Source organism: Tympanuchus pallidicinctus, unplaced genomic scaffold (genome assembly GCF_026119805.1).
Source record: "Tympanuchus pallidicinctus isolate F22 unplaced genomic scaffold, pur_lepc_1.0 scaffold3, whole genome shotgun sequence".
Classification (NCBI taxonomy): domain Eukaryota; kingdom Metazoa; phylum Chordata; class Aves; order Galliformes; family Phasianidae; genus Tympanuchus; species Tympanuchus pallidicinctus.
The window spans coordinates 29370246-29394403 of NW_026294747.1; the positions used below are offsets into that span (position 1 = coordinate 29370246).

The 24158-nt window shown below is 35.8% G+C and overlaps 2 protein-coding genes across 3 annotated transcripts in view; one reads left to right on the top strand and one right to left on the bottom strand.

Moving 5' to 3' along the window:
• Positions 1 to 17701, bottom strand: part of CHRM5 (cholinergic receptor muscarinic 5) — a 52449-nt gene extending 34748 nt beyond the window's left edge. The window contains exon 1 of the mRNA XM_052695435.1: positions 16719 to 17701. The gene's annotated coding sequence lies outside the window, so the exon portion shown is untranslated. The remainder of the gene's footprint in view (positions 1 to 16718) is intronic.
• The window catches only part of AVEN (apoptosis and caspase activation inhibitor), a 103628-nt gene that overhangs the window by 26186 nt on the left and 53284 nt on the right, over positions 1 to 24158 (top strand). The gene's annotated exons all lie outside the window — the stretch shown is intronic.

Genomic DNA, 24158 nt, shown 5'->3' on the forward strand with positions numbered 1-24158 from the left:
CTGAAGTGTCATTTTTTTCTTATTTTTGAAAGCTTAGAAAGGTCTTGCAATTACTGTTAATAAACAGTAATACAATTGGTGCAGCCATTTAAGAATCCTTAGGTAATAGCTCAAAAACCTGTTCCTAAGCTCCAGCAGATTTTGCCACTAATTATGTACAAACTCTGAATTCTAGAAGCTTGTAGCTTTACCAGATCAGGTTTCATCTTTCCCAGAATGAGGCAAAGTGTACAACCCTCATCCAGCATGATATCAAGGTGCTAGGTTCTGCCATAATAATAGAAAAATGTTCCAGCCATTCTTTAACTTTTTTTTTTTTTATATTGGTATGAGAGGAGAGTGAGGAAAAGTTACCTGAAGCAAACCATTAGTATGGAAAATTTTGGGCTGAAAATGGTCTTAAGCAAGAGCTACTTGGTGGCTTTGCTAACAGCTGATATCACTGGCTACACAGAGCTACTTTGTGTAAAAGTAGGGTGATACTTCACTTCCTTTTTTTTTTTTTTTTTTTTTTTAGGATTTTATCCATCCATCAGTTAACCTCGTATGTAGCAAAGTAACCTTTCCCATGTTGCTTTTGGTGCCTAACAGGTAAACTACAAGACCAGTGTAAGCCTTCAGGGAATGTCTTGAATCAATTTAGTAAAAAATGCTGTTGAAGCATAAAGAGCAAGAGAACTGGAAATGATAGGATAACTTCACTTTGCTAGAAGAATCTTGCTATGTTTAAAGAGCTGTCCTCATTTTTTGATGGAGTGTCCCAAAATAGGTTTCAGTCGTGTTTTTTTTTTTTGGTAGTGAAAAGATGCCTTAGGTTTAAAAATACGATCCTGAAATCTTATTACAGATTTGATTGCTTTCATTTAAACATGATGCACTTTACAACTACAACAACCTAAAGCTGCCAGCATACATGCTTCAATAATAGTGTACCAAGTTGCAAGGTATGATAACTCATAGATGAAAAAAATTACATTTTGGATGTGATTCTTTTCCCACTCCTGGGCCATGGCTGAATGATTCTGCTGAATTTAAATGGTAAGAAAAAGTAGGGCTGTGTAGTTCAGACAAAACTGGTGGAATGATTTTGGTGTTGTAAGAATTCATGTTATTTCTGAATGCACCTTGCACTTGGAATGGTGTAAGAAATGTGGAATTGAACCCCAAAGGGTAGCATAGTAGAAGTTATAGGAAGTAAGTACATGAATTTGAGCTAGTTACTTTCCATTCCCTAAAGCACTGCTCTGTCTTTGCAAACTCTTGCTTTTGGACTTCTTTGTATAATTTTGATAAGTCTATTGCAATATATTCCTGTAATTTCGTCATCTTCACTGAGCTGAACAGAAAATGTAGTGCAAAGCTTGTGCTAAAAAAGGGGTTTCTTACAAGTTTTCTGTTCAAGGGATATACTGGCAGAGGTTTTGAAGAATACTGCAGCATATAGAGTAAACTAGTTTTCTTATTTTCTGTGCTAACTGTGCTCACAGAAATGATCAGGCGTGGTTCTGATTCTAAAAAATGGTCCTGTGAGTTGCAGAATTCGAGGGAATGGTTGAAAATCAGTTCTCTTTCTGAACTGCCTTACTCCATGTTTTGGATTCTGTAGTGTATATCAGGGTATTTGATTGTCAAGTTCTACTACTTTTTGTTTTGTGTGTGTGCTCTGTGAAATGGTTTATGTCCATGTGTCTCCATATAACATTATTTCCTGCAAACTTTCTATTTTTCTGCTGTTTTTCACTTGTGCAGTTTTACTCGTTGGTCAGCAAGTCCTCATCAGGAAGAATTAAATGGCAAAATTCTGTTATTTTGTACAATAAAATAACAAGCGAATAAATATTTATGTTGTAATTCTTGATCCTTGAAAGTTTATATGAAAAATGACTTGTAAAACTTTAGAAATATATCTGCTATTGACATAATTCTTATGAACCCTCCCAATTCTTATGTCACTGAAGCCAAGTAGTCAAAGGTCAAAGACAGGCAAGAGATATGACAACATACAGAGAAAATGAGACCTTTCGTTTTAACAGAAAAGAGATTTAAGAAAGGCAGAAACGTTGTCATTCTATGTGCTGATAAGCTCCCAGCCCTCCTATGGAATATAGCAGAAGAAATGCACAAAATCCTGCAACTGCATAAAGATGGATTGCCTCTGTTTTTGTACAATTGAAATATCTAGACTGAAGAACAAATTGCTGCTTATCAGCTCTGAGAACAACAGCTCTGTGCTAAAAATAATAAGATAGATTTATTATTATTCTTGTATGACTTTATGGCTGTGTTTGGAACAGATGTATTTTCCACTAGGGCCTCTTATTTTAACAAAAGTTCAACGCATCCAAAGCTTGATGTCCTTGCCATTCAGCAGTTGCTGTAGCACACAGAGGTATTATCTGCTTGTTATTTATTAGTAGTAGGTTACTAATCTTGACTGAAAGTTACCATGATACAATTGTGGACTGTTGGACATATGGACAAGTTGGACACTTGAATATTCCAAGAATATGCACTTTTGAAATAAAGAATTCTAGGCATGTGCTTTACTTGCATTTTTCTCGTGTTGTACTTCTCTTCCTCCTTCATTCCATAAGTGTTCTCTGAACTTCCCAGATGTGCTTCCTGTCTTGATTGTCCTTGGTAGGCCCATTCCAGCACATAAGAATATTCCTTTTCTTTTTGGTGATACCATTTTCCTTTGGACATTCCTTATTCAGAGTGATCTTATTTCCACCTACAAAGCTTTTTGCTGTGACTGCTGTGCAGTCTGTGTAGGCAGTTTACAACTTCAGCCTTACTAATAGACTAGAGAAGTACTGCAATTTTACGTACATGAAGATAGAGATAGAAATCTTGAAACTGAGTAAAATGCTAACTCTCCCTCTCCACCCTTGCTGAAATAGCTTTCCCAGCTGAAAGAAAAACCTTCCTTGATAAAGATTTGCAGTAAAATTACAGGACTTGGCATCAGTGTATGATGATTATCCATCTGCTCAGTACTTCCTCCTTCACTGTTAGTAACATTACTAACATTACAGAAATTCTTTTTTTTTTTTTGTTCTAATCAGACAAGCTGTCTTTTTTTTTTTGTCTGAACTAAAAATAGGAAGTGCCAGATTTTAAGCGTTAATTGCATCTTATTGATAAATGTATTTTCTCATAATGGATGATCTGTACTTATCCATATATGTCTTCATCTCTACAGTACCCCACCTTGCCCAATGTGTATATAAAATATAATCAGAACTATATAACTGACACATAAGGTAATCCTAAGTCTTGAGTATGTATGTATTTTTTGCTTCAATATTCTGATATTTCAGAACTATTTAGTCATGCTTTTTGTCTGTGGTAGTATTGCAAAACTACTGATAGCTCGTAGAAGGAAAAAATGAATGATGTTGATGTTTTTGAAGGTGTTTTTTTTTTTTTTGTTTTGGATGCTTTATGATTTAGGATCAAACAGGGTAACATTCACAGATTAAAAGGGTTACATTTTGTTCCCATGGAAATCAGTGTGGCAAACTTTTCTCATTCTTTTTTTTCATTTTTCACACTTTACACTCATTTTATAAATTCCATATTTGTGGATTTGACAAGTTCTCTGACCAGTATAGTTCTCAAAACACTTGCCTTAATCTTTTGCTGCTACTGTATATTGACAGTGATTCCAGTGAATTGAGTTTAGTTATGCTTTGGTTATGAAATCACAAATCAGTTACTTCAAACATGTAACAGTTTATCCTTATAACTTTTCTTGCTCTTTTCATGTCCACTAATTGAAAGCGGAGGCTTGAGAGCTTTATGAAAATGTCTATTTGATTGATTCACTGTTTCTGTTTTTTAATCATGTCCTTTTTTTAATATCCCTAAAACTCAGTCTGTACTGACTAGGCTTCGTATTGCTCATTATGTTTGCTGTGGTGTCATCATCTCTGACTTTCTTGCCAGAGAAATTCTCTAACCAAAAAGATAATTACTCCGACTTGTAGTTTGATAGTATGCTTAGCACCTCTTGCCTTTGCTTTTCTAAATTCAGTATGTTATTGCCCCTACATTCCATCTTCTTTCCTTATTGCTTACTTTCTGCCTCCCTCCCTCTGTATTATCCTTTTACTCTCTGATTTTCTTCCTTGGCATGTATTACTTTTTATTCCATTCTTCCCTTTTATATTTGCTGTTATACTGTTGATTCTGTTGAGTCTCCTGAATTAGAGCAGGGTCCTGAGCCATTGTTACGTTACCTGAAATGGACTTTAAGCTTTTCAGAGCTGGGATTTCTATTTCCTTGCCTGGAAAATATTGGTCTTCTTCCAATAATTACATTAGTACGTATCAAATACACTTCCATGATAATATTAAAAGTTGTTGATTGATTTGGATGATCTGTGTTTGTTTTAATGGTAGTACTTAATCCACTTTTGTTTCATCTCTCTGCATCCTACACGAGAGAAAGAGCCACTCTATTTTTATTGTTTATGGCAAGGATAGTAAGAATATCAGATATAGCAGATTGGTTTCATTGCAGAAAGCAGACTTAACTGTTCTGTTTCACATAAAAATATTGTTTTTCCTAATATAATTTTAAAAAGAAGTTAACTGTGATAATAATGTTTCCTTTTTTGTTGATGGATGCCCGGAGATGTGATTAGATTGTGTGTAAACCAATGTTAGAGGAGAGAGGCCTGTTCTGCTGGTAGGGCGTTCAGAAATTTGTTTACTTGTGGCAGTGATTGTTCTAAATGCTGTTTTTGGAGTGGAAGAAAGGCCATTAAGTGTGGAGCTATCTAATGGGCACAGTCTGCCTAGCAGTTTCTTAGTTTTTGTCAAAGATCTTTCTTTTCTTCCTACCCCATTTGTCATCCCGTTATTCTTCGCATTTGCTGCCAATGTCTTGGGCTCTCCTGGTCCTTCTCATCTGATTTGGAGGCTTCCTGAACCAAATGCATACATTTTGTCTTGCTTTTTTCACTGTGATCTCATCCTGTTGCTCAGGTGCTCACTATTCCTGCATTTGATTTCCAGGCTGCGCTTTGGCTTGATGCCCCCCCCCATATTTTTATACTCGTCCAAATCTTGTGTTGGCTCCTCATCTGCGTTCTCTTCTCTTGTCTACTGTCTCTCTCAGCTCTCAGGAGAGCGACAGCTCTGGCTTTTCTGGCTGTTGTACAGGAAGGTAGCTCTACTGAGCACAGGAAGGATCTGTTTTTTTTGTTTTGCTTTGTTTTTTAATTGTTTTTTTTTTGTTGTTGTTGTTGTTTTGTTTTTGTTTATTGTTGTTTCATTTAGGGTTTATTTTTTTGGTCCAAATTTAGGAAAATTTACTGAAGAACCTTAAAGGCTTATTGACTCTTGCCAAACTTGTTTTTTCCAAAATGAAGCTTGTAATATCTATGCTCCAACACTCAGGGGAAATCTACTGTCTTGTTTTTTCTTGCAAACTGTCTACATAAGTACTAGAATCTCTTCTAATTTAGAAAATCTCGCTTGAAGGACAGAGTAAGGTGCAAGTAGGGAGAAACTGTTTTCTTTAGTTCTGACTCATTTTCAACCTTTACTGGGATGTGAATCAGATGACCTTCCTTTGACAGTACACACACTCATCATCCCATTTTATAAAGCGTGGTATTTCTGAATCTGCTACAGATAATTTGGACTGTGAAACTGATCATACCTTCTCTGTTTCTTTTTGAGATCTTGATTGAAAACAGACTGTGATAATGTGGTATTTTCTCCTTGAATATGGGCGTGTGCTTCAACATGCAGAAAATGTGTCACTGAAAAGTGTGTATCAGCTAGCTACAAAATGTAAGAGGTTAAGATGGAAAAAGAAATTCGAGATAGCGTGTTTCAGTAGGCTGTTATCATTGTAATTATGTTGTGATCCTTGTATTGATTGTAGTGTCATAAATTTGTTGTAAAAGATAGAGGCAATAATCACAGATATGTGTTGAAAATAAATGTTTACTTGAGGCATGTGGCTAATTTTCTGCTGGCAGAATGGAGATTCTAGAAGTCTAACTATTGTAAATTCATAGTTCAGTGGTAATGGGAATTAAATTGTCTTAAATTTTTCTAAGCAAACAAAATGCTGGGGGTTCAAAAGTGATCATCCTGGAGAGAAAGTCTTTATAGCCTTTATAATCTTTCTAAAGGTTAGAAAAGATTCTCTGTTGGTAATCTTCATTTCCATCTTTCTGATGTTCAAGGAAGTGTACCAAAATGATTATAATGGAAAAACAACACTTCTATACTGACTTCCTTAGTGATGGAGTCTTATTAGAGCAGATTTTGTTTTTCTCTGGATATGTTTTATATTAATAAAGTTGTTAGATGATAGTTGAACATGACAGAGTTCAAATGCTGATTGGCTGTTATACCACAGAATCTGCTTTATGCTAACCTGTTTCTTGGCGGAAATCCTTTGAGAGAAAAATAGGAGTGACACTACCAAGACACAATTTATACTTAAGTGGCGAATAGTCTTGGAAGTCTAAAGGTCTCTTGTTGTCCTTTGATCATTATCTAGATTTCCCATGTAATACTATGTTTCAGTCTGGGGAACAAGTCATCTGCCAACCTGGAAAAAAAGAAAAGAATATCTAAAATGCATATGGGGTTCCTTGGTAAAGGCGTTGTAGTGCGTGGCCTTCACATGTAGTGATTGTTACAGGTCTCTGCACATGACAGAGGATTCTTATCTGGTTATGTTTTCTAAAAAGTTAACAAACCATACCCTTTTTGGCCTTCTGCTTTATTCAGGGAACAATTGTAGGTGTTTAGTGATGGTTCCAGAAAGGGTAGTGTATTCATTCTCTCTCTTCTGTCTTGGATGTGGTTAATTTTTTCTTTTTACTTTCTTATATTGAAAAGCATACTTTTCCTTTTAGAAAGGCAACAATAAATTTGCTGCACCTTTTAAGTATCCTTTTTAGGGTTATATTACCCCCAGGGCAAAACCCAGAAAGGAATTGTATACAGCAGTTGGTGGTGGTTTTGCTTGATCAGTGTTTAAAAGGTACCCGGTGTCACTGGCAGAACAGTGAGAATGGAAGGTGTTTTCATGTTCCCTTTCATTTTATGCTATCACCTGTCACTTCAGATGGGAGTAGGTGGGAAAAATAACTTCTGTGAGAGTGGAGAAAGTGTTTTACTCCAACTAATGAAATATTTGTCACTTACCCTGAAAATGGGCTGGGTAATTTTTTCCAACTGTAAAGGGGGAAAAAAAAAAAAAAAAGTACTCATGTTGACTTCCCTTGCTCCCATGCACTAAATAGTGGATGAAAGAAACCTGCAGCTGTTAGGTGATGTCTTACATCTCTAAATAACTGTGTATGTAAACATTAACTGCTTTGTAGTCATGTCTGCCTCTACTAAAATGTGAATTCTGGTAAAGGTGGCTGTAAGTTATTTTGGATTTTTTCATCCGTTCATTTGTCTGCTACATGTCTCTGCTTCTCTGTTGCTTTTACTGAGTATTTATCTTTGTTGTTCTCTTAGTTATGCAGCTGTGGACTTCTAATTAAAAATGTAATGAATTTGAAGTTGTGTTGTACTACATTGCTTCTGATCTCAATAATAAATTATAATTACCTCTTCTGAGCAATTGAATTTGAAGTACACTTCAGTAATATTATGGTCCATCACCAGATATGGATCTGCTTGCCTGATTTGAGCACGTGAATGGTGCCAAAGAGTTGGCAAGAATGTGAAATTGAACAGGTGAAAAGGGAAAGATCTTGGCGAATTAGTGGAATCCAAGGATTGGTAGTACTAAGGGAAGGAGCGAGCACTTGTTTTGTTTTGTTTGTGCATGTTTGGTAGTGTGCATGCATACTGGGTTAAACTGAGTTGGACTGTGGGACTTCAATGTTAGCAGTAAAGACGTTGAGGAACAGAGATCCAGAAATCCTTATTTCTGATTTACTTTTATATGTATTTACAGTTAGAATGTGGAGAGCAAATCCATTTCTAATGCAAGCAAGAGCCTGCTTTATATTTTCGGTTGTTGCTCCATGTGGTTCTGCCTGCCCATTATTTTACCTTTATTCCATTCATTCTGTAACACCTTACTAAGTGTTCACTTATGCTTGTTTTTCATATATCTTCTTTCTATCCCACAGACAACTTTATATCTTTGAGTTGTATTTGACCATGGGAAAGAAAGAGGAGGAGGGGGAGGAAAAAAAACAAGGATAGAAACCTCAGAGAAGAACAATCTATTCACTTAAAGGAAAATTGCCTACAAGTGTGAGATGACTAAATTAACTGGTAGTAATGCAATCTGAAAGCCTCAGAACTCATCCCTGTTTCTTACAAGTACACTTAAACTTGTCAAAGAAAATTGATCTTTATAAATATCTCTGTGAACATAATATTCAGATAGAGACCAAGCATTTTAAAGTCTCCATAATGTTGGATTTGGTTGCACTATCTTTATGTTGCTGTTTTTATTTTTGTTTTTGTTTTTTTAAATGCAGTATGTGTGTTTAGTGCCCATGCATCAAAATAGTTTATCTATGTTAGTTCATTCATATTTTAGGAATTTTCTTTTGACTGTTCATTTATTAATAGTAGAGTCCTGTAATAGTCCTGGGATTGGTCTTTTTGCATTCCTTTCCACTTTAAATGATATTAGCATAGCACCATTTTCTACTGCTACACTAATTATGAGAAAATGAGGTAGTGAACAGTGGAATTCTTTTGGGTAGAAGAATTGGAGTATTTATTAAATACCTCTGTTTACAAATTTGTTTGTTAAAGACTATTTATAGTTTAAGTTACCATGAATAAAAAACAGTGGAAGATATTTATTAATTTTTTAAAAGCTGAGCAGCTATATAAAAGTGCTTACTTCACAATTCCAAATGTTTTAGGTAGTGACAGATGCTGTGGACAATTTTTTTCAAGCATCTAGAATAAAAAAAATTGAGCTATGTTCCTGAAGCCTGTCAATCTCCCAGCCTGGTTGTAGACTGAAATTATTTCATTCAAAAAAAGACTAGCGAAATAAGTTTGTTCTGTTACAGAAATAACTCATTGAACAAGCTATACTGTATGTTTAAGAGACTAGAGTATTGCTTTTTTGAAAACTGTTGCTGAGGCATTGAGCCTCACCTACTGCTGAAAATGTAATTTTACATGAATAGAATTCATTTAATCATAAAAGGAAAGCACTGTAGATTAATCCGAGGAGGACAGAACATGGATGAGATATATTTTGGTGACAGTGATAATGTACACCTACAATATCAGTCAGGAAGAGATGACGTCCGCATAATGGTATTAGGGATGCTTTATGCAATTTACATTGCAATAAGTAGAAGAATTCATGAACAGCCTATTAAGGAGGACATGTATAGGTGTTTAGGTTCTTTTTTTTTTTTTTTCTGGAGTCTGCTCTTCACTATCAGTGTTCTGACAGTTTGGCTCTGCTGAACTTTGAAGCAGTTCCATTTCTTCCTCTTCTCTCCTCGAAAAATATTTTAAACATGCATGGTTTTAATAGTTTGTTTACAGTATTTGTCATTATTTGCTTTTTGGCATTAAGCACAAAATACTCAGTTAAAGCTGAGTAGTTTTAACAAACATTCAGTTAAATTTGCTTCATTATTAACTTGTACACTGTGAGAAATAACAAACCTAATGCATTGATTTCAGAAGCATTTGGGGAAATCTGATGCAGTGAAAATTGCTGTTGTTTCTTTTTCTAATTCAAATCTTATTGATTTGTATATTACTTGGAGAACAGTGAACTGAGTTATCTAGTAAGGCACCAACCTACCCAGTGAAACATCGATTACATGGCCACAGAAACCATTTTTGACAAGGTGAACTTTTCTAGATAGCATGAGCAGTCATAACAATGTTATGAACTAGATCTTAGTTGAAGTAAGGCACATCTTTTAGTACAGCTTCTGTTAAAACCAACTTTCAATCTCTTTTTAAATAATTATACAGTGGCAAAGAATGCCCAGAACTCTTGGAAGGTGGTCTCACTGTGTTCTCAGAACAGTGCAAACAGTTGCACTGTTACCTTCACCTGTTAGAAGGTAGTTCTACACTGTCTCTACATGCCAAGGACTGAAGAGAGCTGCAGAAAAAAAAACACTCAAATGATAGAATGAATCACAGATGAAGATTAATTAAAATACTTGGGGTGGGTGGGTGGGAAACAATCCTCTATCACATACAAAGACTTCCGAAGTGATTACTAGTACTCAACAGTAAAGGAAATCTATCCTAGAAATTAGGAGAAGAACAAGTTGAAAAACATGACATCAATACATAAATAAATCAGTGACACAGCTGCATCACAGATGTTGTCCAGTTTGGATCCCAAAGGCTCCTCAAGGAAAAAGTGGAAATGAGAAGGTACAGAGTATAGCAGCAGGATGAGTAGCAGTTTTCACACAGGGCATGACTGAGGATACTATGAGTAGAATAGAATGGAGCTCTTCAGTCTTGCAGACTGAATCAGAAAGATGATGTAAGAAGAGCTTGTTGTAGCTGTGAAATCTTGAAAGGATGGACATGGTGAATAAGAAATTATTATTGTAAGAGTGAGAAGAGAGTGTTGAATGAAGCCGATTGGCAGCAGATTCAAAACATAGGAGTTTTTTGTTGTAATTTGTTATTAAGCTTTGAAAATTTGTCACCAGATCACGTAGAAGCTTAAATTTTGTGCAGGTTCAAAAACAGACTGGAAAAAATTCTCTGAAGGCTATCTTATAAATAAGGCATTTTCTCTGACTCCACAAATCCCTGGACCACATATAGCTGGAGGCTGTCAGAGTGTGTCTGAATAAGTGCCACTGTGTGTGAGCTGTGTTCTTAGCCATCCCTAGACTTATGCTGTTGGCAGTGCCCAGCAGTGTAGATGGTATGTAGGCTCTATAGAATCTGCACTTTGCTCTGGTGTGACCTTTATTGTGCAGTCTGCTTCTTTCTTCCCTATTTGTCATCTGCTAAACTGATTAATTAATGCTTACAGTTTGAGATGCTGTCAAAAAATATTGGATCATGTTGCAGTCATATAAAGAATTCACTTGGTGCAGGTTTTCCTGTTTTCAGTTGTGGTTTGTAAGCTTGTTGATTTTACCTTGTTTAATATCTAGGGTTTTATTTGGGGAGAAGCAGGTTGAATTCCACATAAATCTGATTGCTACTGAATACTGAAATCTGAATACTGTTCAAGGTGGCTTTATATAAATCTGCTTTTTTAATGTCCCATGACTGCTGGAATATTGAAAAAGGCCAAGGAATATATTTCCTGAATACTGAAAAAATGCTATCAAATGGAGTGAGTTAGGTAAATGTAGGCCCAGTGCTTAACATCAGTCCCGAGGGGGGGAAAAAAAGAATGGTAAAGCTGATACAGGATCTAATTAAAATTCGAAATGTGGAAACAGGCCTTGCTAAACCTAAGAGTTGATCAGACACAGTATTCTCAGAAAACGACCAGAAGGAATTGCTTCAGGTTCTGAGCTATTAGAATCACATGTTTGCATATGCTAGAATGAAGTTTCCTCCTGTGCAGATACTTTTTGACCCAACAGGCCTCTTTACAAAGAGCTTTGTATCTGCTGTGAGGGTATATAAGCCCTCCTACTTCTTTTAAGTCCCCGTTCGGATCAGTAGAGGGCTGAGCATCTTTTTCCTTTGTGTCCTCCCTTGTGACCATAAACTGTTTTAGCCCAACCTCACTTTTCAAAATAGACTGTGTTTATTCTGCAACAAAAAGGTAGAAATGTAACTAATATTGGTCAGTTTTACTTTGTGAAAGATGTCTCTTTACACCTGGTTGAATTCTTTCAGCTAATTACAGGTTTGATTGACAATTGACAAATACACTGTGTAGTTATTGTAGACATTTTATTCTGTATTTCAGGGCAAGCTGATGTAATAATAGGTAAGAAATTATCTGGATTAAGAATATGAGAGTTGACTGATCTTGAAAATCGCAAGTGGGAATAAAAATGGCAGTATTTCTGTTGGAGACCTGAAGGGTTTGGTAAGAGTCCTACTATAGTTCAGAGTTTCCATTCACTGTCAAAACATTATTGAGAAAATCACTGATGAGCATAATGGTAAGTGAAAAACAGTAAGAAAAGTACATTCAGACCCAGCATCCAAGTTTCGCAGTATACCACACCCATTCAAACAGAGGGCTTAGCCAGTGACCTCTTCTTAAGTAGAAGAAATGCAAACTAGATCTGCTCAGTGAGATTCCTTAAAGGAGTGAGCTTAGAAAGATTTGTGTATTCTTAATAATCCAGCACAAATTTCTACTAGGGTGCGGTGATAAAACAGGGTAACTCTATTCCCTTTACATATGTCAGTAACTGTTAGGATTCTTTTGCTCACATGCATGGTTTCAATAAGGCTGCACCCAGGGCTCATTTTCAAGTGTTGAAAATGCTGGTGGTGCTAAAATATTCACTTAATACAGTTTTGTGTTTTGGTTGTTTTTTTTTTTAGGGTTGAAAAAATCTCTTGCATTATTAATCTTAATGTAAAGGCAGTTAACGTACTCCTCACAAAAAGGCTGAAATGTGACAATAAATGTATTCAAGTAGTAGGAGCAGTCAAGATATTGAAAGATTCCTGATTCAAAAGAAACAATTAGAAGCTGAAGTGATGAAAATTCAAATTGAAATACAGAAAGGATATTCAGCGGTAGTAGTGATTCCTGAAATGGGATTTAAAAAATTCTTTTAGTTATATGAGAACAAAATAAATTTGAATTAATGCCATTTTCCAATAAAAACAGATGCTTAATTTAAATGCGTATAGGTTTATAGATTTATATTTAACTGTGGAAAGCTCTTAGGGATTGTTGAAATTGATGATTATAACAGTAACTGTTCTGGGGTGTGCACGGATCAAAGGAGGCCCTTATTGTATTCTGCCATTAGATTATTGGTTCATTTTTTCTGATGCTTAGTTTCCCAAGGTAGAAAGAAGATTTTTTTCATGTCTTAAAAACAGGTGATTTTTGGTCTAAATTAAAATTACCTTGAAAGATTTTGCTGTTTAGGATTTTCTTGTAAACATTCTTGTTAATGTAGTTTCATTTATTAAAACTGGTTTATTAAAAATGAGTTGAATTCAAAAAGTGTAGGATTCTAAACTGTTATTAAATGCCACATGAAGGGAGATTACTTGTATATGTCCTCTTATTTCCTTTTATTTACCCAAGCAAACTATTTTGCAGCTCCATGCAAAGTGTTTTCTCAGGCTTTTGCACGGTTCTCTTAAAGACTTTCTGGAAAACATAATATTTGACAATCTAGAGCAAATGTTGAAATGGTGTGTAGATTTTTTTTCAAAGAATAAACACATTCATTCAAATTACTGGCTGGCATTATCTGCATGTCCTGAAGTGCTTCTGTGCCCTTTTTCTCATCACAGTAAGTCTGTGCTGTGGTGGGAAGGATGTAGTCAAGGGGCTTGAGGGAGATTCAGATGACTTTTATGAATATAGGTGAATTTTGTATTCAACTATAATTCAAGGCAAAATAGGCTTTTTGCACCAGAGTTTTCACTGGAGAAGTAGTTGTGGATTTTGCTCCTTGCTTTCTGTTAGGCTGTATAAGTTGTATTTTTAACAGAAAGATGGAAATGGAAGACTTGTGCTTTCCCTGTTTTCTGTATTTGTCTTGAGTAGAAATAGAAGTGGATACAGAGGATATTCCAATTTAGGAATATTTCTGCCTGTAAGCCTGTGCTGCAGCTCACTGAATTCTTTTAAATCAAGGAGCAATTAGGACTTTTGGTTTGTGTATCATTCTCATAATTTCTCTAAGGCTTGTTAAACCTTGCAACATCACTTCAATGTTCATTACCTATTGAGTTAGTTGGGATGAGGGTCCAATATGTATGTCCTGTGTGCTGTTTTGCTGAGCAGAAATACACTATTTAGGCAATTGACTGTAGCTATTTTTCGACATGGTTTACCCATTTCACATAGATGAGAAACTTAATACAGAGAGGAAATGAAAAGATTTTGTTGTCAGATGTTTACTGATCCTTGAACAAGTGATTACAATGAAAATGGAAAATATCACATCAATGCTTTCAGATTAGGTACTTTTATACAGTTAAAATTTTTGAAAAGGATATGTATATTCTGGTTGCGTGGCAATTCAGGTTTTGGAACTTGGCAACGAATTGCTAGTTTATGCTCTGGTACATTTGAGTTCTTATCTTTTTGTTGAAGCTGTGTGAGAGGAATAATACACTGAAAATTAAAATAGCATTTGTCATAAATTAGAAATTATTAATAAATGCATCTGAAAAGAATTGAAGATCTTTAATGCCTTTTCTTTTAAAAATATTACACAGTTGTATACAGACTTCTAAAGCTTTCCATTTGCTCTTTGAAAAGCTTTCTCACATATTTGCATATCAGAGACCTTAAGAAACCTTAGCTGAAACTCTGTTCAAAGATTTCTAAAACAGTGCATTTTGAATAAGCTTTTTGAGAGCTTTATTGAACAATAACCTATTTTTTCTTAAATAAGCATGTTGGCTAGCTGTTAGTAAACATGATAAAAATACCTTTTACAAAAGAGGAGGCTAAAAGCCACATGCAGCATCCAGCTTTTACGCTGTGAAAGCAGTAACTGGAGAATCAAAACCTGAATTACGATTATTGCTCTCTTTTACTGCCAACTCTGAACCAGGTTCAACAGACCCAAAACTGTCTTCTAAAATCAACTGATAAATATTATATACTAAATACTGTACAGCATCTGCTGCTTGTTACAAGTGTTAAAAGGTTTGTCAGCTCAAGTCCTTCAAGTCCTGAATTGGTGTTATTGAAACCCAGAGCTGATATTGCTTTGTTATGCTCTAACAAATCTACTTTTTAGCTGTTGGATTTTTTTATTTTTTTTTTCATTGTTTCTTAGGTAAGAGGCTTGTTGTATAGGTGCAGTGAGGAAGCAGGGAGAGCTCTTGCTAGGTTGTTTCAGTATGTGAAGGGAGGCACAGCAAAAAAAATGGTTTGGGAGATGTTAGAATTTTATTCAGCTGTTGTGAAAGGAGCAGATGATAGCACTTATAAAAGAAAAGGGTGGAAACTGGAGACACCCATAGATTCTGGAACTTGTCAGCAATAAAGTGCAAAAATGTTTGGAATAATGGGAACTTCTCTGCTTGTAGTTAGCAGAAGATGTGGGCTTGAATGTTTAGAGGGTATGAAACTTTTTTTTCTCTTCCCTATCATGGCAGTCAGTCGTGGGATCTTGGAGGAGGAATTTGAGGTGTATGAAGTATTCTGAAGTAATACGCATGAGATGACCCATCTGCTGCAAAGGTTGTTGATCTACAAGGAATGTCAGTGTTTTGAGGGAACACTGTCGGCTTATGAATTGAGAAAAAGTTCTGCATGGTATCAAGTTCTGGTTTTCAGTCTCAAGGTGCTCTATCATGGCATGCACAGTTATATGTGAGAGCACTTGGTAAAATTTATTTGTGCATAACTGAGGGTTCAAAGGAGTTGGCAGTGAATGGTAAATTAGTCTGTCTTCTAGCAAGCCACAGGCAAGGCAGAGACTTTTAATAAGTTAGAAAAATGTAAAAAGAGAAAAAAACAGGAGAGGGATTGCTGGATACATTAAGTAAAGATATACTAAATAGCAAAGAGGAAAGTCGTGTAGAGAGAGGTAGAGGAAAAAGCATTTTAAACAATGCTGGAAATAGAAACATTGCATCTTAGTAAATAAAGAAAAGGCATGAATCTGATAAAAGACAGTATGAGCAAAGATGTAGGTTTTTAAAGATGATAAATACAGAATTGACCAATATGATGGTAAAGTGGTGCATTAAACGGTACGAATTTATGCTCTTTTAGTTCTAGAGGGTGGGCTTTTTTTGTGCGTGTGTGAGCACAGACATCTTTCTTCATGGCTATTAAGTGTAGCTGTTGACTAACAGATGCTGTATTTATTTTTCAAGCTCTGCTAGGTGTTAGGATCTCACCCTAAACTGTTTTTCAAGTTTTTTTTTTTTTCCATGTACAACTAATATCTATGTGGATTATGTAGTGGATGCTCCAAATGAGTGAAATAACTGAAGTGAAGTGACCTGGACCTTTCTTTTCGTAGTTTTACTATGGCACTGGTGCCCAGTCTTCATACTGAAACTATGTACACACTACCTTGAAGTGTATTAATGTGGTGCTGCTTCCTTATTGTGCTGTCATTTGCCTTTAATAAATTAATCAACACTTATAGCTTTATTTAATACAAACGGTGATTTATTATCCTATAATAGAAGGCAACCTTTTACATATTACTGCTGTGATCCAAAATGTTGTTTGTTTTGCTAGATCAAATAGATAATTAAGTACAGTAAATGCTTTTTGCTAATATTAAAAGAAATATTTCTTTTTATTTATTTTTTTTTCTCAAACAGCCATGGGCATATGTATTAAGAATATTTTAAAGGATTTAAATCTTAGGAACTATTTGACCCTAGTACAAATCAGGGGAGAATGCATGTAATATTTTTCCTTTAAATAACCATAATATTAAAAGATGACTATATTTGAGCAGCATAGGAAATCTAAGAGCATTAAATATTTGTCATGAAAGGATTTAAACTTCATTATCAATCCAAGAAATTTAAATCCAGTGAGTTATTGCACTTACACTGAAGTATATATTCATGTAATCAACAATTTAAGCAGCATGTGAAATGACACTTACCTAGGAGATATAGTTGACTGAAGCTTTATCTGTGCTCTGTCGGAATACACTGAGGTTCACTCAGCAGATAGGAAGCTTTCTTCAATTTGAAATGCATTATGCACTCTCGTCTTGTGATTTCTTTTTCCACAGCGTCTTGTTCACTGCTGCTTCATCTTGTGGTGTTGGTCGTTTCCAATTCATTTCCAGGTATCTGCAATATTTGATCTCTCCCATATTCAGTATTTTTGTTTATTCTGCCTTAATCAGGCAACAGAAAATAACCTGTGAACTTTGCATCTTTTAAATCCCCTTTTTTTTTCCCTCCCTCAAACAAAAAGGAAAAAAAGAGGCAAATGCACTGACTTCAGCTAACTCGAGTGTTCAGTACCCATTAAAAATTCATTTAAAGATTTAGCATCCAGTAAATTCCATCTGTTTTCTGTCGATGATTCCAACACTGAAAAGTTGGAATGCACGCTTCGGTAGCCTCCACATTTTATAATTTGTAGGCAAAACGTAGGATCAGTAGACTTCATCTTAACTTTTAACCCATGCAGTGATATTCTGTGAAGGATGATGAAGGTCTGCTTTCCTCAGCTCCTTATGCTTCTGTCAGACACAGATGTGATATGCTGCTTTAGAACAGAGGGAGAAAATCCCGAAGGATGTAGTGTTTTGTCATCTCTCAGGACAGTGAGCACGCATGGCATCAATGAGTAGCAAGATAGGAGCTATTCAAACCAGTCACTGAAAATTGACAGGATGATGCTTTCATGCATAATAGACCCATTAATTATTTCTTCTGATGGACAGCAGTGTCTACAAGAAGAAAAAAACATCAGAGAATAATACTAGGTTTGATAGGTACTCTGTTTGAACAGCTTTTCATCAAGAAATTAATCTAGGAAAAAAATGCAGATTTTTTGGGATCTGATCAGATAAAATGGACTAGAATTTTTTTGATGTGTTAGATATCATACATGAGGGCAAAAACTGCATTCAGGTTGATTCATAGCTAGCTTTTATAAAAAATAAGCTCCATAAAGGTCTTTTCTTTGTTTTAAAAATGTGATTTATACTTTCCTTCATCTAGTTAGGGAACCTGGTTCTAGTTCTCTGATTTTTCATTTATAACTTATAGTATGGATTAAACCTACACATTCCCAGGAGTTTTATTGTTTTCTCTTCCTCATTCCTGAAACCTTAATTCTTTTAAAGGCATTTTTGAAAGGACAATGTTTGTGAAAAAGATGTTTGAATTCATTGTGCATTTTGTATTAAACAGTGGCCTTCTGTCTTATCAAACTATTTCCATTTAGTTTAGAAATTCGTCTGATTTAATGTTAATTAGCCACTTTCTCGAGACCCATGCATAGGAAATTATACATATTTTGAAAAAAATCACTTCATTATAGTGTAAGCCTTTCATAAATCTGTCCTAAAAGAATATAGGTAAAATCTTATTTACCTTACTGACATTAGGGGCAACGCATATAGACTGTGGGGAATTAATGCAATATTTGGCACTTCTCCAAGTTATCTTCATCTTCCTTGTAATGAAGCAATGCAGAATGTCTGGATAGAGGGGTTTTTTTTTGGTTTGATAATCTCACTCCTGTCAAAGTTCGAGCCTAGTAGCACATGATGGCTGTAACTTTAAATCTAAGTTGTCAATCTTGTCCGTTTTGATCAGGAGTTAAGTTGCCAAGGATACAATGAGTACATGATGTAAAGTCCATGCTGAAAGCAAGGAATGAGGCATGCTCATTTTCTGAAATAATGTTAACACTTTCTGTCTCGTGATTTAGCATACAGTGCATATCTGAGTTAACAGCCTAAACTGAACTGAGTGTGCCCCAAATTTATTAGGATATTTTATGAAGGTACTGATTGTTATGAAACCCTTTCAGATAGTTGGAATATGACAAGGCGCAATCTTTTGCAGCAATGAAGTAACTTTATGCAGTTGGTATTCTTAGTCTTTCGGAAATAAAGGCAGTCATTGCCCTCACCTTGCCTCCTTTTTGTAAATTGCATTGCAGAGAACTCAAGCATCTACTCTGTAATTATCCCATAAAGTAGTCTTCAAGTGTGAAGTAATCAAGCGTTTCTTATAGACATGCCTGTGGACATACGTACTTTATGTATGAAACCTCTTTTTTTTTCCCTCTTAGCAGAAACTAAGTCACCTGGAGATTAGGGTAAAATGAATAAAAGCAGACTGTTACAAAGTTAGGATGTGGCAGTGATTCTGGTAGCTGGATATCAGGCCTGAGTCTGAGGAGATCTTTTGTGTTAAAAATTCAAACTCCTAAGTTTTCCAAAGGTGAAAATTTTCAACCTTGAATGTAGCACAAAGAAGAGAAATCATGTTTTCAGCTTGGCACTCTGAAAGTCTTTTCTCTTTGGTCAAGTTACAACAGGAATAAGCTGTATCCAAACTATGTATCGAAAGGATGGGAATAACCATGTCCAGTGGAGACTGTTGTATCTCAAGTGGCAAAATTTTCAAGCATACACAACTGTAAACTCCTTAGTACCTGTATTCTTTCTTGTGACTGGTTATATAGTAAGTGACAATCTGCACTGTAATACATGCGTAATCCTTGCAGAATTTGGTTATCTTGCACTCACAGAATGGCATATGAAGGATTCTGCATAGGAAAATAAGGTCAGTTAAGACTTCCGTTTTCATACCTTCAGGGTAGGAATAAGGAATCATAGGGGACTGTGTGCTTCACTTGACTTAGTTGACAGCCATTCAGTTTTCTATATTAAGGTCTCATTACAGAAAAGTGAATGTTGTTATGTAGTGAAGACAAGTCATATAGTTCTTGAACAGACAGCTGTTTCAGTTATCTTTTGGTTTTTCACTGGTATTAAACTGAAACATTCATGAATGTACACAAATAGCCAGAAGCCTCAAAATTACTACTAGGTAGCTTTGAATAGCAAAGTATTGAAACTGTGCACCTGAAAATCAAACGTAAAGTGAATAATATTTCCTTTGAGAGTGTTGCTTTTTAGGTGTTGCTTAAGAATTGAGCAAATAATATTAAAATATATATATATATATATTTGCATTTATAATTGTGTGTGAAAGCTTGCTGAAATTTCATGGCGATCTCAAGGAGATTTGAAATCTTATAGCATCAAAGGTGATAGGTTTTAAGCAATATAAAGCCATGCGCTGTGGTCTGCACTTGTTTTCCACATATGATTAGTATTAATGGATTCTTTTAGTCTGAAAGTCCCTGTTTCCCCCTGCATAGAAATGGTTTGTTAAATATATCAGGAAAAAACTTTTTCTAGTGAAACTGAATGGTCAGTAGATGCATAACTCAGTGAAATGATTCTAAAAAATATTCTGTATGGAACAGCTAATGTTAGAACTGCAAACAAATTTGAAAAATATTAGAAGAATGCATACTGTTAGGGAATACTTCTAAACATTTTCCTTTTCTGAGAATTATGTCACGTAGTTACCATTTACCGGACAAAAAGCTATGTAAATCAAAATCCCATTCTTATCTTTTTTGCTGAGTGTTATCATTCAGCATTCACAGGTCTGTATGATTACCTGTTTCACACAAGTTGCTAAGTGCAGTGGTCACTTTTCAGAGAAAAGCGGTGTATTGATCAGGTTTCAAAAGCTGCTGAAGAACTTATATTCTGAAAAAATGTCCTCATTATTGGTACTTCTTTGTTGCCTGCAATCAGTCGTTGCTTTTGTGAGCAAAATTATTTTTCTTCCTTTTTATCTTTCTTTTTTTTTTTTTTTTTTTCCTCTGTGCATGGGGGGGTGAAGTGGACAGGTTAGGGTATTGTTTTGTTGTGACTTCATATCAGTAATTGTTTATCATACAGATTACGTAATTCTCTTTCTCTGGTAGATTATATTATTTTTTTCCCACTTATTAAATTCACGTGTAGAACTGCGAAACATGTAGTACTACATTGTGTATTTCCAAAAATAAGTAAACAAACAATAAATGCTTATGTAAGTGAAAGCGGTCTTCAAAAGTTTTTGGGTTTTTTTTGGTTTTTTTTTTTTTTGTAATAAACTAGATAATTAACATTGAGTAATCTTTAAGTGAAAGTTAGAAATATGAAAACCTGAATCTTAAAATTATTTTGAATTCAACATGAATATCTGCTTGCTCCCAGTGAAAACAAGAATTTGTACTTTCTTAAAGAGGCTGTTCATTGTAAAATGGAGCACAATTCTTGTCACGTCAGGTATCTGAAGGCTTTGTTTTCTAGAGTTAAGTTGGGTAGTCGAGGTTAGATTTGAGTTTGGGTGGCTTTGAGATGAAATCCTTGTGGCAGAGAGGGAAATAATTTCTCCACTTTTATAATGAAAGTATTGTTATACATACTTGGACAGAATCTGTATAATAAAGAGGATTCTAACAGTATTTCTAGGGCTTGATTTTATCGCTACAACATTTTGTTGGAAACCTGGTTCAGTGAAGTTTTGCTAGGATAATTCTTGCAATTAAAATATAAAACGATTTTTTGAGACAGGTAATTAAAGTGCAGAATTTAGCTAACATGTTTTTTAAGTTCTACTTAATGCATTATTAAAATGAGTGCCCTGTTATGTTTTTTCTCATTATTTAAATATCAGAATCACTGTTAAGTTTTCTGCTTTCACCTCATTACAGAACTAGCAAGAATAAGTGGTTTAAAAAAACCCACACAAATCCATGGCCCATTATTCAAACATGTTTTTATTAATGGATGATTATTTGTGAACAGATATAATACAGACACATTTTATACTGTTAACTCCACTATTGAGGAGTGAACATTTTTGCGTAACTGCGTTTTTGTCAACTTATATCTGGTAACTGTTTGCTAAGCAGATGCTGTCTAGGTGTCTTGTAACTCCATCTGTTTCTTTAAGCTATTCGTATTTGTGTACACCAGGTGGAATATGACCTTGCATTTCATTTGTCTTTAATTTTACACTGGACCTGGAACATTCCCTACACTGCCCTCCGTACACATACACCTGTATTGAGGCAAGTTTTGCAGCTGAATTGCTTATAGTGAAGGTAGGAATGGTAATATTGTGAACACAAATTTTAGAAGAGTTTTTTGGTGGTGGTATCAAGGATTAAGCATTGCTTGTGCTCACTCTGTCTTGCCCAACTCGATCCTTCTAGTTGCCATAACAACTTCATAATAGCAGAACATTTGCTGCTGTACTTAACTTTATGTCAGCACTTCCATTATAAGCTACTGTTTTCAGGAATTTGTAATTAATCCACTGGCATAAAAATGACATGCAGTAAGCCTATGTAATTGATTTTAATGTATACAACAAAGTTATTGCAAAGCTGCTATTGTTTGCCATGCATAAAATATGAAAAAAAACCTCTCAAAACAATATTCTTTTTCTAAAGAGAAGTAGCAAAATATTTTTAGTCTAAAACTAATTTTGACTGGTTCCCTTCTGCCAGAGGTATGGGAATCAATATGTTCTACTGTACCACAATGCACCATCGTGCCTGTATCTGGCTAGACCCATCTGTTCCTGTTAGCTAAGAGGTTTGTGTGAACAAGGTGCTTTTCTGGGATGCATGAAAAGTATAACCTCTTTAGTAAGAGAATTTCATATCTCACTAAGAAATAATTTTGACATTTGCATACTTTCATAATCAATTACATTATCAGATTGGTCTATCATGATTTTCCCTTGTTTAAATGAATCCGTGTTGACCGCTCCTATAACCTTCAGGTGAGGCTGAGTGGCCTGTAGTTTCCTGGGTCCTTCTTCCTGCCATTTTCGAAGACTGGAGTGACATTGTCTTTATTCCAGTCTTCAGGCATCTCTCCTGCTTTCCACGTCCTTTCATAGATTAGATGGAGAATAGTTTGGCAGTCATTTCTGGTAACTCCTTCGGCACTCATGGATGCATCCCACCAGGGCCTATGGATTTGTGCACATTGAGTTTGCAGAGATGATCTCTAACCAGACCCTCCTTGACTGAGGTGAAGTCTTCCTTTCTCTACCTCGAAGGGGCAGTCTCTTCAGTAAAGATTGAAGCAAAGAAGGTGTTCAGTAATTCTGCTTTCTCACTGTTCTCTCTTAATAGGGCACCCACCCCACTCAGGCCCCCATTTTCCCTGTTCATCTTTTTGCTATTGATATACTTAAATAAACCTTCCTGTTGTCTTTGACCTCCCTTACCAGACTTAATCCCTTGGCCTTAGCCTTTCTTCTTGTGTCCTGCATGCCCTACAACTTTTTTGTATTCTTCCCTAGTGACTAGACCCCTTTCTCCTCATTCTGTAGACTTTCTTCTTCCATTTGAGTTTTTGCATGGTTTCCTTGAATATCAGTGTATATCTCCTGCCACTTTTGTGTGATTTCTTACCCTAAGAGATGCACTAATCCTTAGCTTGGAGGAAGTGGTGCTTGAGTGTTAACCAGCTCTCTTGGACAACTTTACCTTCTAATACTCTAGCCCATAGGATGCTTCCAAGTAAATACTTGAAGAGGTTGATGTTGGCACTCCTGCAGTCGAGTTACAATCCTACTTATTGCCCTGTTTCTTCCATGCAGGATGCTGAACTGTATTTTCTCATGGTTGCTGCAGCTGTGACTGGCTGCAGCCATGACTGCCCACAGCCTTTACATCCCCAACTAGTCTTTCTTTGTGAGAACGTGATCCAGCAGCACATCAATCCTCATTAGCTCCTCTGTGGCATGCATCAGAAAGTTATCATCAGTGCACTGCAGGAACCTCCTGGAGTCTGTATGCCTGGCTGTGTTGCTTTTCCAGAAAATATCAGGGTGATTGAAGCTCCAGACAAGAACTAGTGCCTCTGATCATGAGGGTACTTTCAGCAGTCTGGAGAAGACCTCGTCAATTTCCTTCTCCTGATCAAGGCAGCCTGATAGTAAACAGCCACAGTGTCACTTGTGTTAGCCTGCCCCGTAATTTTCATTCATAAGCTGTCCTTTTGTTCATCATTCATCCGCAGGTGGGCCTTGATTCATTTCAGTTGCTCTCTGATATAAAGATCAACTTCACCACCTTGCTTTGCAACCCTGTCATTCCTAAAAAGTACATAGCTATCCATGACAGGGTTCCAGTCATGGGGACTGTCCCACCATGTGTCTGTGATTGCAATGAGATCATGGCCCTGTGACCACAAACAGATATCTGATTCTTCCTGTTATTCCCCATGCTTGCGTTTGTATGCAGGGATTTCAGAGAAGAACTGGGAGCAGAGGATGCAGATGTATTTAGAGGGGTACAAGAGGGTCCCCCTTAGCCATATATACCCTGGAGGTGGCTGATCTTGTCTCTCATGTCATAGGAGGCAGCTAAGGAACATTTTTCACTGGTTTATTCCCCAGTCAATTGCAATGGTGTGAACATTGCCATTTGCCTTGTTCATCTATGCAACTTCTTCACTGTAGTAACAACTAATTGCATACAT